General features: G+C 48.5%; 1 protein-coding gene and 1 long non-coding RNA gene across 2 annotated transcripts in view; one reads left to right on the forward strand and one right to left on the reverse strand.

Annotated features, from left to right (window-relative positions):
• Positions 1-12,434, reverse strand: part of LOC144145135 (uncharacterized) — a 104,557-nt gene that overhangs the window by 12,493 nt on the left and 79,630 nt on the right. The window lies entirely within an intron of this gene.
• The window catches only part of LOC144146996 (glutathione S-transferase 1-1-like), a 44,436-nt gene continuing 38,192 nt past the window's right edge, over positions 6,191-12,434 (forward strand). Inside the window, exon 1 of the mRNA XM_077678996.1 lies at positions 6,191-6,332. The gene's annotated coding sequence lies outside the window, so the exon portion shown is untranslated. The remainder of the gene's footprint in view (positions 6,333-12,434) is intronic.

Below are 12,434 nucleotides of genomic sequence, written 5' to 3' on the forward strand. Positions count from 1 at the left end.
GAATTGTCGTACGTATAAAAACAAGCAGCCCTCCCTGACCCATCTAAGTCAACTTCACTCTCCCGATGTGATTGCTTTACAAGAAACGGAAACACCTCACGTATCACTTCGTAATTACATCACGTACACACATTCCCATCAACCTCGCACCGCCATACTCGTTCATAAATCACTCACTGCACAAGCACACACCCTTCCCATTAATTGGCAATATACCTTTATTGAACTCATCCCGCCTAAAAAAACTCTCACCAGTCTCTTTATTCTTAATATCTACAGTCCCCCGCAGCACTCCCTAGCTTCTATAAATTCCATCCTTCAGAAAGTTAAAGCTACGACGAAACATCACCGCCTAGTCCTTCTCGGCGACTTTAACGCCCCTCATACTGCATGGGGTTATCCCAAAACAAGTAAAAAAGGAGCGCAAATGCACGACGCCGCCCAACAAGCGCACCTCACGCTCTGGACCGACCCCTCATACCCCACCCGCATAGGCAACAGCGTGGCACGGGATTCCACCCCCGACCTCACATACACTCACAACATACCACGAGCCACTTGGACACGCCTCGACGAAACCTTAGGCAGTGATCATTATATCATTGAATTCACCATCAATCACACCCGCATTTCTCAAAAAATCGGCCATGCTAAACTCACAGACTGGAAATCTTTTCGTGACTCCCCTCTCCCCACCACAATTGAAGACATTGAAACCTGGACCCAAGATATCCTCAAAACTGTCGAAGCCCACACCCGTACCCTAACTATAACAGAAGATCACCCTTCTGTAGACATGCATCTTCTACATCTGTGGGATGCCCGCCGAGGGCTTATCCGCCGCTGGAAAAAACAAAAACACAACAAAAAACTCAAAACACGCATCGCCAACATCACACAACAGGCAGCCGACTACGCTCGCACCTTACACAAACAAAACTGGACACAATTTTGCAACCGCCTTCAAGGAACTCTCAGCATTAAGTCCACATGGAACATCCTCCGCTCCATGCTGGGTACTAAGCCCAGCAAAGCAGACACCGGTCACACCATCCGTCGCCTGATCCACAATCACCACCTCACTGAAACTCAGCTCCACGCGCAACTCCTCACACAATACGCAGACCACGCAACACAACCACCAAACATTCCACCTCGCAATTACCAAGGCAAAGACAATCCCGACCTTGACGCCCCCTTCACTCTCATTGAACTCACCTTCGCCATCAGCAACCTCACTCGTAACACCACACCAGGCAAAGACCGAATACACAACAAACTACTCCGTAACCTCAACCCCGAATGCACAGCCGCACTTCTCGACTACTTTAATCATTGCTGGACAACCAACTATCTGCCCCCTCAATGGAAACATGCCGAAATCACGCTCATACCGAAGCCCGGGAAGCCAGTCACCCTAGAAAATCTTCGTCCCATATCTTTAACATCTTGTGTAGGCAAGTTATACGAACACCTAGTTAATAATCGGCTGACAGCGTACCTCGAAAAAAACAGCTTACTTCCTCATACCATGTTTGGCTTCCGCGCACACCTATCCTCGCAAGACGTCCTGTTACAGCTAAAAGACGAAGTCCTTACACCGCTGAGCTCACAAACCAAACGCGCTATTCTAGCTCTGGACATTAAAGGCGCCTTTGACAATGTATCACATCAGGCTATACTCGAAGGACTCCAACTAACTAACTGCGGCACACGTACATACAATTACATACAAAATTTTCTTACCGATCGCACCGCCAACCTTAACCTCGGCCCCATCCGATCAGTCTGCTTTCGTGCCCGACCGCGTGGTACACCCCAGGGGTCAGTCATTTCCCCACTCCTCTTTAATCTTGGCCTGCTACAACTTCCGCCACTTCTACAACAAATTCCACACATACAACACGCACTTTATGCAGACGATCTGACTATTTGGACCACAGGGGGTTCGATTGGGGAACAGCAAGACGCCCTCCAAGAAGCCATTAACACGACCGACAACTACCTTACAGCCCGCGGCCTCAACTGTGCACCAGAAAAATCTGCCCTTCTCGTCCTCCAAAAACGCACGCAAGGCCGTAAACGACAGCCCCTCCCAGACCCACAATTGAGCCTACATGGCGCTCCAATCCTAACCACCCCTACAATTCGTGTTCTGGGACTTACTATCCAATCAGACGGCGCAGGCATTTCTACTATTCATAAATTACAAGGAACACTATTGCAAATCACGCACCTCATCAAACGCATTGCTAATCGTCGACAAGGACTGAAAGAAAATGACCTCGTGCGCCTAATTCAAGCCCTCCTAATTAGCCGCATCACATACGGAACTCCATATTTGGCTCTCAAAAATAGTGAAATACAAAAACTCGATATAATCATCCGGCAAGCCTATAAATTAGCACTAGGGCTACCACCGACAACTTCCACTGCCAAATTACTACAGATGGGACTTCATAATACCTGGGACGAACTTCGAGAGGCACATCATGTCAACCAGATCGAACGGCTCAAGCTTTCACACACTGGCTGTCACCTCCTCCGTCGCCTCGGCTACCCACTACCTGCCACCCATCACCCCCGCCAACGCATCCCTCTTGAAATACGCGATTGCATCTCCGTCGCCCCAATACCCAAGAATATGCACCCCCTTCATAACCAGGGTCGCCGACAAGCCCGGATTCGAATGCTTCGCAAGATGCTTCAAGTCAAGCCACGAGAAACCCGCTACGTTGACGCCGCCAAATATGCCGATAAACCAGCCTTCGCAATTTCAACAGTAGACCACCGAGGAATTGAATTGGCTTCCGCAACAGTAATTGGCAACGACTCCACAACTGCAGAAGAAATCGCAATAGCCCTCGCAGCCACTACATCTCAAGACATTATCACCATCGTCACAGATTCGCAAGCTGCCTGTCGCCATTACGCCGCCGGTCACATAGCTCCCTTAGCCCTCCGCATTCTACAGTCCATCCCTAACCCTCCTTACCTCTACATTCTCTGGACCCCGGGACATGAGTCTCTGGAGGGGAATGAGGCGGCTCATGCTGCCGCCCGCGCGCATATCTACCGGGCGTTCCCCTCCAACACTCCAGCATCACCGTCGGAAGTCCACCATTCTGTGCCTCAAAAATTCAACATCCTCGAACATTACCGCCTCGAACGCCGCATCTTTCCCCCACCCCACGACAAGTTGACTAAGGAAGAAGCCACCACGTACCGCCGCCTTCAAACCAACACCTACCCGCACGGCACCCTCCTCCACGCCATTCATCCCACCTCCTACTCCGCCACCTGCAAGTACTGTCCCCAACCCTGCACACTATACCATATGATTTGGGCGTGCTCCCACACACCATCCCTCCCCCCTACTCCCTCCCCCAACCATGAGCAGTGGGAAGGCATGCTAGCCAGCCCGGACCCCGGCGATCAGCTTCGGCTGGTTGAAAGGGCCCGCCTGGCAGCGACCGCCCAGGGACTTCTGGACTGAGAAGACCCCCCATTGCCACTACTACAAAGACTAATATTGAAATAAAGTTTATTCCTCCTCCTCCTCCTCCTCTCTCTCTCTCTCTACAGCGGTTGTTTTTTTTATAGAGTCCAATCCCCTCGCTCCCCTCTCTTCCTTCACCCTCTTTTCGCTCTCACTCACCCTCCTTCCTGCGACACGCTGTTACCTGTCCCTTCACATGCTTTGCATGCTCTGTGTCCCGCGAGACGACAAAGACGCGAGACAAAACCTGTTGAAGTGCGTAGAGATCGTCTCCGATAATAGACACATGCCATTGATTGTATACTGTACTGCCAGTAACGTTTTTGCCACACGCAACGCCTCAAGCGAAATTTTCTGTCGCGCTGACGATAGATGGAACGCACGGTCAATGAACGCCTCGTTCGAAAGTCTTGCGAGCAGACGATAACTGAAGCACACGCTGCGGCTGCAGACTGATTGACGCATGGTAGAACCTGCGGAACCCATGTCCGGCGAACCACCTAAACAAAGGCGAAAAACTTACCTGCAGGGACCGTATTCGCGCACATACCGGCAGACTGTCGCCTGGTGGCGGTCGCTGGTGATGTTGCTACCAACGCTTTCGTGGAAGGTGCCGGTCGGGTTAAATAGCAGCGCACCCAACCCATGCTCCACGGCGGTCATCTGGCGAAAGCTGCCTTGAAGCCGTCGCAAAGGGGTCGATCGCCAGAGGGGTCGATCGCAGCCAACGCACAGTACGTATGGAGAGACAAAAACGAGCTCGAAATTCCTCCTCCGCTAAAGAAAAAGATGTGTCGGGATAGAAATACAGTCGAACACGGATATATCGAACACGGGTATATCGAATTATTGTCTATATCGAACTCATAAATTATCCCCTTGAAAATTCTGTGTAAAAGTATAGGAATTCGTACGTTTATATCGAACCGTATTTTTGCCGACAGCGGGTATATCGAACGCCGCGGGAGCTGGTAGGTGCTCTTCGGCGGTTGCTGCACCCCCGATTGAGGTTGAGGAGGATGTGGAGGAATGCGCAGGCACGGCGAAGGTCGGGTACAGGATAATAGGCTTTTGATGAACCTCCGAGTAGGCACCGAGCTTAAGGTTGACCTGCTGGGAGCCATACATATGATGACAAGCGCTTGGAACGGCGTGAAGAAGGAGACCATGGCCAACTGCTTCCGGAGGGCAGGCTTTGTGACCGCCGAACTTTCCGAAGCTTGCGAAGACGGCGACGACGATGACGAGTGCATGGGCGACACGTTTCGTGAGTTGTCGTGCCTCTTCCCGGCTGCTGTTCCAGCCGGAGTGTCTGCCGACGGCTTCGTAAACACTGACACCAATGTTCAGGCTGTTTCGAGCCTCGGTGACGAGGATATTGTAGCTGCGGTCGTAGGAACCCAGGCCGATAGCTCGAGTGGTGAAGATCGTCCGGACGAGGAGGCGGCTACACGATCGTACTCCGCGGGTGAAGTGGCCGCTGCGTTCAGCTTGATTCGCTGTTGTTGCGGCGACATGGAAGGAACTGGGCTGTCGCACCTGGACGGCCTCGAGAAGATTGAGACCAACGTCTGTAATTTCATTTCCAGGACGAATTTTTTTTCACGGAAATAAAGCGTCCTGCTGCGTCGTGAGTGCGGAATGAGTTGTCATACTTGAATGCGCCCATCTGTAAGTGATCGTTCGCCATAGGTGAGGTCTCAGAGCACATATTTTTTATATCGAATTTTTCATATATCGAACTATTTTGCGATCCCCTTGGAGTTCGATATATCCGTGTTCGACTGTATGCCTGCTACGGTAACCGCGAACAATGAACCCCGCCGAAGCAGCCGCCATCACGAGCCTCACGAGTTCAACACGGCCGTGCATTACAAATCCCGACTTTCTTCCGAGTTCTCGTGTCAATCAAACACATCCAGCCCATTCGCGGGCGCGGTGCAGCGGCCGAAGCCCCACCCAAACATGGCGCCGACTTCGCCGGTGGCTTAGCGTCGCAGCCATGATGTCACTTGGATTTCACGCTCCAGTAACAAAGCTTGCAACCAAACAATGAATGAACGAAGTCCAAAGGCCACCGGCAGTTAAAGCTGCGGGGGTGTTCGGTCTGAACGAAGAGTTTGTTCTAGTCGGAACGATAGGAGCGGCCATGGCGACAAGATTTTCTTACGGCTGCCGTCTTCATACTCAGTGAGAACACAATCTATGACAGATAACACGACTTCAACATTCAAAACGCACCCGTCAATGTTAAAACACGCTCATGATACGCTGAAGTGGGACGATTACTGATGTACATGCAGTCCGCGCGTAAACAGAGTCAGCCACGTTCTAGAGCCGGGAGAAGGGCGCGGTCTTTCGCTACAGTGAACTCCTTCGCTTACATGGTTTGGGCTTGCGCTGAGCTGCACCGGAGCCACCCTCAAACCACGTAGCAAACACAATTCAGTGGAAGAACACAACACCAAGAAAATCGGAGCCGCCCTGCGTCGCTGTAGAGTGCGGAGCTTTGAAAAAAGTCTGGGGACAGGCCGGAGTTTCAAACGCAATAGCGGGGTTACCTGCTGTGCGCAACGGAGTGCATATGACAACTAGATTCTAGACGGCGCTGCACGCGCACGTTTGTTAGAGCGTTTGTACACGCCGTGCTTTTTTAAGGTGCGTGGCCTCAACTGGGCGCGCTAATAATACCTAGCGTGCTCCGCGCAATTCCGCCGGTTTCGCTCGAGGATTATCGGATGACTACTTTTTTCACTTGAGCAGCTGGAAACTCCGGAACGAGATAGCTCGGGCCTTCTCGAATAGCTCCCCGGGTGAACGACGACATCGTGTTGTAAGTACATTAGTGGCATGCGAAGGTATTCCGAAATATTGCATTTACCGCACGCATACCTTGCAGCCCGTTGAATTTTGGGCTATGATTAAGTTCACACATGCACGCGCGGATGTTTCCTGCACGTACAGCAATGTCTGTTTTGCCCGTGGATTGAATGAAAATGTCATTGAAAAGGATGAAAGAACATCGTACCAGCAGGATGCCACTTGGGAAACGATAGGGGTTTGCCAACCAGCTTGAACGTCAACAAAGTGTACTGTTGGGCGAGTTGGTAGTTCATTTTGAAAAATAGCTACAGCGCGGATAGAAACAAGGACACAATGCGGAAACCAAACTTCGCGAGAAATAATTGAAGCACACGAAATTGGGAGGCACGGCAGTAAATGTCTAAGTCGGGTGTCAATCGCGTTGTCCAAAAAAGAAATAGATTTCCTTTCGAACACGTGCTGTATTTCGGGCATGACTTAATGTGGTGTCTGTGTGTGTAGATTGTGCCGAATGCGTGGACACATGTTGATTTGGTGGTGTGATACCAGAGATTATACGTCTGTTTTCTGTTTTTTTTTATATATTTTACTGGTGTTGACATGAAGAGTACTTTTAAGGTGCAATGTTTCTCGTATTGAATTCCGTAGGGAGTCAGCGGTCGTCCAGTCGTCTTTCTGTGTCCTTGTTTCTATTCGCGCTGTAGCTACTTTTCAAAATTAAACGTCGAGCTTGTCGGAAAGAAAAACGTCAGAGATTTTTCCGTTTTATACCTTGATAAAAACCGGAATCCCGCACAGCGCATTTCATATCATGTTTCTTTTTCTGAAGGAGATAATTGCTCCGTTTCTCCATATCGGATGGTGAGAAATTGCGATTTTTTTTTGTTGTCGTTGTTACTGGGTGTTGTGGAGAGAGTCAAAAAGATCTTTTTTGCACGATCTCCGTCTGGTGGATAGTAGATCTTTCATAGTTAAAAACTTGGGATCGCCGACCAAAAAATTTAAAAAACATCCTCCTTCACTCAGGCTTTGGTCGCCGGTCACACGTTTTTAACCATGCATCCTGTTTGCACAACTTGAATATTGTTCATTGCTCTCAAGATTACCTTTAAAATGCAGAATAGGCATCATAATCACGCGCTGTCGCAGGTGGTGGAGCGTAGTGCCCGGTCGTAGTGAACACGAACTTGGCTACCCGCTCCCTACCCTTTTAGTTGGTTGATACACAAACAGCAGCACTCCATGCGCTTTGCGGTTTCGTTTTCTGCCCGCTACGCAGATAAACGCTGCGTCCGCTATAAAAAAATGTTGAATCTTTTCATGGCATTTTCTTGTCAGCTCCAGCGAGCACCCGTTAGATGTTTACTTGCTACCCAAGGCAACTGCGAGGTTGCGGGACGAACACGGATAAGCGCAGCTGCGGTAGATGGATTTACCGCTAGGCTACTCACACGGACAGGTGGCGACATCTGACGCGTAGCTCTTGAACTGCAAGCATGCAAGCGCTCTTCACTGGAATTCACCGCAAGCACGTGATTTTTTTTTCTCCGTGAAAAGACCGCATTTATTGCCAGCTACTCTATTGGCCCCCTGAATTTATGCATGTTATTTTGTTCACACGTCAGCAAAAATAACGCAATAACACGTTGCGCGGTGTTTTTCATAGTTGATATTGTTGACTTTCTAGGGTGTTGGTGCGAATGTGTTATAGATCGGTAATAAACGTGCCTGTTTTAAGCGGGTACTGATTCTGAATGCTGTTTCGGATTTCAAAACGTACGATGTCGTTCTCCTTGACTGTTGCGTCGCGACCGCACAACCAGTGTTACTACTTTAAGATCGGTTAACGATCTTCTCTGGTCTCCTGCGCTATGGTGAACAGGGCCCCAATAGATCTAGCGATGCCACGAGAAACAATTTGCTCTCTTCGTACTCATCCACAGACACCGCAAAACAAAATAGAATTCAGGTTCTGTGCACCGAAGCTACATTTTAGCTATGGTGCTCTTCTTCGTGGAAGCACCCTGACCAATTTAACCATGGTATCTTTAATCCGCCTCGAAATCCCCACCAATGGGCATTTTTTTTACGTAATGAACCGTCTGCGGCCGCCCATTAAAAAAAAAAAAAAAACATGTCGAGAACGAAATAGCCGTATGCAATAAACCAGCTGACAAATGTCGCTGCTGAGAAACCGATGCTCAAATGTGTGCCATTTTTGGGGAAAACCATACTTACGCAACAGCAACGATTTTTGGTGTGCATGCGGTGCATGCCATTGAACTAGCTTGAAAGAAGCTTCAACGCTTATTGGCTCACCGCCCCAACGGTTTCTCACGAATATCAACGTCAGGAATGATGAAACGCACAAAGGCAGAAAAGTCAATTCGCCTAATTCTTCACTATAGATTGTGAAACTCCTCAGAATCACCGTTATTCTGGCGCAAATAAAAATATATGTGAAAGCTCAAAAAATTGGTAACTCAGAAACTTGAGACACAACTACAACCGCATCTTGTCAGGGATTCCGGAGGGCGGCCGCCAATCGCATGAACACGTCCCTGAAAGAAACACACACAGCGCGCAAAAAAAAAAAAACAGGAGGAAAGACGGAGGGATGTACAACACAAGCGCTGGAGTCTCCCGAATGGGCCGGGAGACTCCTGCATTATTATGGCTTTTACGATCATACGACCGCAACGAAAATCTCTCGAATACGCACCCGTGTTTGGCCGAATGTTTCTCCTAGTCTGTCCACAGTGCGCCGGAGCTACCTGACAACCCAATCCAATCCTACACCAACTGACATTGTTGCAGCTTTTCAGTGAAGAGCTTAAAAAGTAGAGTCGGCCATGTGCGAAAGTTGAGTTTTCCACTAGTACCACAGAAATGCTGAATGCGAGGGGCAGTTCAGCAAGTGAAGAAAAATGTCACCCTGTTCCGAGCATCCATGTCAAACCCAACCCACAGCCGCGTTCTTTTGACGAAGTGTGGCGTAAACGAACATTGTTGCGCTCGACAGTATTCCCAGGATTTCTTGAAAAGTGCGGCGCCAGCCTCGTCGAAGATTTAGCAGCTGGTCGCTGGCTTACCAGTAGTTTTGAAGGAACAGTTCAGTTCCTGCTATGTTGTAACTAAATTAAAAATGTATGTAAATTATTCCGTTCGGTTGCTACACTTTCTTCTATCCCTTACACTCCCCCCGTCCCCAGCAGATCTCAGTAATGCCATCCATGTGAACCTGGCAGGTATGGAAGTCCATGTATAAAGAAACCCGTTAATTCCATCCCGAGTTGGCTCCGCCACGGATAATTCAAACTTCGCGCCCTTAACCTGACGCCTTAGCGTCAGGTTAGCGTCTGGGCACACGGCCAGAGTAGCGCGCCCTGTGCCTTCATACGAGGATGTTTAGAACGGAGAAGGCAAAATGTGGTAAAACTAATACAATTCCCCACACGGCGATGTCATGAAAGACACATTCTTTGCAAGTCGTGCGATGAGGGCGCGAGCGCATCGTTGTGTGTGCTGCGCGGACACATGTGGGCATCATATCACAGGTCAGAAGCGGCTAACATGTCGCTGCCAATCACCCCCAGGAGAACGAGCACGAAGCATAGTGCGGCCGTACGCTCAAAAGTCACGGCCGGATCAAATACCGTAGCCCGTCCTTGCCCCAGTTTTCAGGAAGGCGGAGAGAAAGTTTCCCTCTGTATTCATTTGTTAGAGCCAAAAGTGCTTACTGTCGCCTTTAGGGGAAAAAGGCCTGGCGGTTGCAATTACAGGCTTTTTCAAGCATCAACGTGTTGCCATGCTTTGTGGCTTCCAAGTTGCAGTGTCTCGTTATTCTTCACTTTCACTAGTTCGGACTTTCTTTGCTGCAAACTGAGACGCCGTTCCTTTTGGGTTCGAATAAACGAGTTTTTACTGTATTGGGTTAATGCAGTCTTTCTACTAACAAAACTTGGATTTTGCTTTCATAGCCCCTTTAAGACAAGCCACAAGTGACGATAGGTCTTCCATGCCAATGCGACTTACAGGATATCAGTCACCTTTTCAAGTTGTCCTATACCGGCAGCCTGTGTTATGAGGGCCTAAAGAAATGCGGGCATTGTACTAATTAAATAATGCAGTATTATCTACGTTGAACTTCACAGTTTCAAGCCTTTCCTTGTCGTTTGGCGGCACATTCTCAGGGGCAGACCCGCTTTTGGAAACTGTTCTGGCGGAGATCAGATGCCCCTCAATATTACAGGCAACTTCTGGCGGAGCACATGGTGTCCGAGAGTGAAGGATCAGTTTCCAGCCTCGTTTGCGCAGGCGCAGCCTGCCGCCGGGTCCAGCTTCGTATGTAGAGCTCTCGCTTCATTAGCGGATTCTTAACCCATAAACAGCTCAGGCCGTCCCGACGTCATTTTATAATTTCCACAAGCTTTGTTAAAAAGAGGTAAAGCTGACTTTTGAGACTACTACAAATTTTTTCCGAAGCTTGGCCTTCAAATTACGCAGCTTGATCTGAACAGTCAAACTTCTGAAAACGGCTTCCATTCCTTGAGAAATATATACTAAAGTTGTCATCTCCGGGAGAAGTACGCCGTGGTTGTAAATCTTTCCTTTTAGTGACAGAAATGTTGTTTTGTTCATTATTTTTGTATTCTCTTCATGTTCTCTAACGCATAATTATTCTACGCTTGCTCTCACTGTGGTCGTTTCGGTCAGCACTCACAACGCGCTCATCGAGGCCTCTACTAGAGCGCCATCTCCACGGAAAGGGGCCCTTTCTGCACGCCCTTTTAACATTATTTCGGTTTTTCCCATATGTATAACTTTATTTATAAGGCAATGCTGTCTGAGTACGGTACTTGAAGAATCTTTTGCAGCTCGTCTCCCGTAGCGCTCCACAAGACGATGTTGTCCGTGAATCCTAAGTGCCTCAAGTATTCTTTGTTTACTTGCATTTCTGACCTTTCTAGTGAAACTTCTTTACTACCACCTTTAAGCAAACTGGGTGTAATTTTGATGAGGTGGTGCCCCTTTTATGGAGCAGTTACTAAAATAAAATATCCTCCTTTTCTTCTGGGGCCTTATCATGCCCGTACATTCATTCTATATGTCCTTCAAGGGACCCACGAATGCCTCGTCTACTCTCTGCAAACAGAATAAAAGGCTTTTTTAGTAATATATTGACATATAAAGGAGCTTACTATACCATGCCCATTTCTCATTTGCCTGGTTTAGAAAGAAACACAGAGAGTTTGAGTTTGAGTTGATTTTGTTGAAATGGTACATAAACAGGCAAGAAAATGTTGGGCCAATAGCCGAAGCTAGTGGAGGCCCATATACAAATGCGTTTGCAGCAAAAAACATCAACACAAGATTTGCGCTAGTAAATTTAAAAAGAGTATATACACATCCGCACATACGTACACTTGAACTCTTTAATCTGGGCTGGAGAGGTGCGCTCTGCTAGCCTCAGTGTTTGCTTCGCAAGATGGGGATGATTACAATGCAGTGAGCTGAACGTGAGACATTGGGAAGCCAGCAGTTAGATAGACAAAACAACAGTTAAAAAATGACATGGCGTGAATGGGACTGGCGACTGACTGGCAAGTAGGGCGCGCACTTTGACAGCCGAAGCTGCACATGCGTCCGGCGCATTGGGCTTGTCTCACACGACAGTGGCTAACTGGCATAAGCGACATCGCCACTTACGTGACCCCGTTTGTCGAGCATACCCAAATTTTCACGAACGATTACTTTCAACTATAACATTAAAGCACGTGCAATCCGGTCTGAAACAGAGCAAATGTGGACAGCTGCCTCTTGACGGCATTCTTGCGCCATCTGTGAAAGGACACGGCAAACAAAAAGACGTTTCATCGCCCGCAGCAGCACTTAAGCATATTCCTGGCATCGCTGACGTCCCATATACACGATTATTAGGGAGAATTAAAATTGTGATTTAAAATGTTTAATTCCTTCTTGAATAAAACATTGTTTTCTGCCGGACAAGTGCAAAGGGCACTATTAAACACCAAATCTTTCGAATGGAACGAACTTGTATATTGTCTGCATGGCCCTTTAAACTCCCGCCTTCGGTTTCTTATGTGCTTCC

The sequence above is a fragment of the Haemaphysalis longicornis genome, unplaced genomic scaffold (assembly GCF_048455015.1).
Source record: "Haemaphysalis longicornis isolate Haplotype H1 unplaced genomic scaffold, Haemaphysalis longicornis Haplotype H1 scaffold_7, whole genome shotgun sequence".
Lineage (NCBI taxonomy): Eukaryota > Metazoa > Arthropoda > Arachnida > Ixodida > Ixodidae > Haemaphysalis > Haemaphysalis longicornis.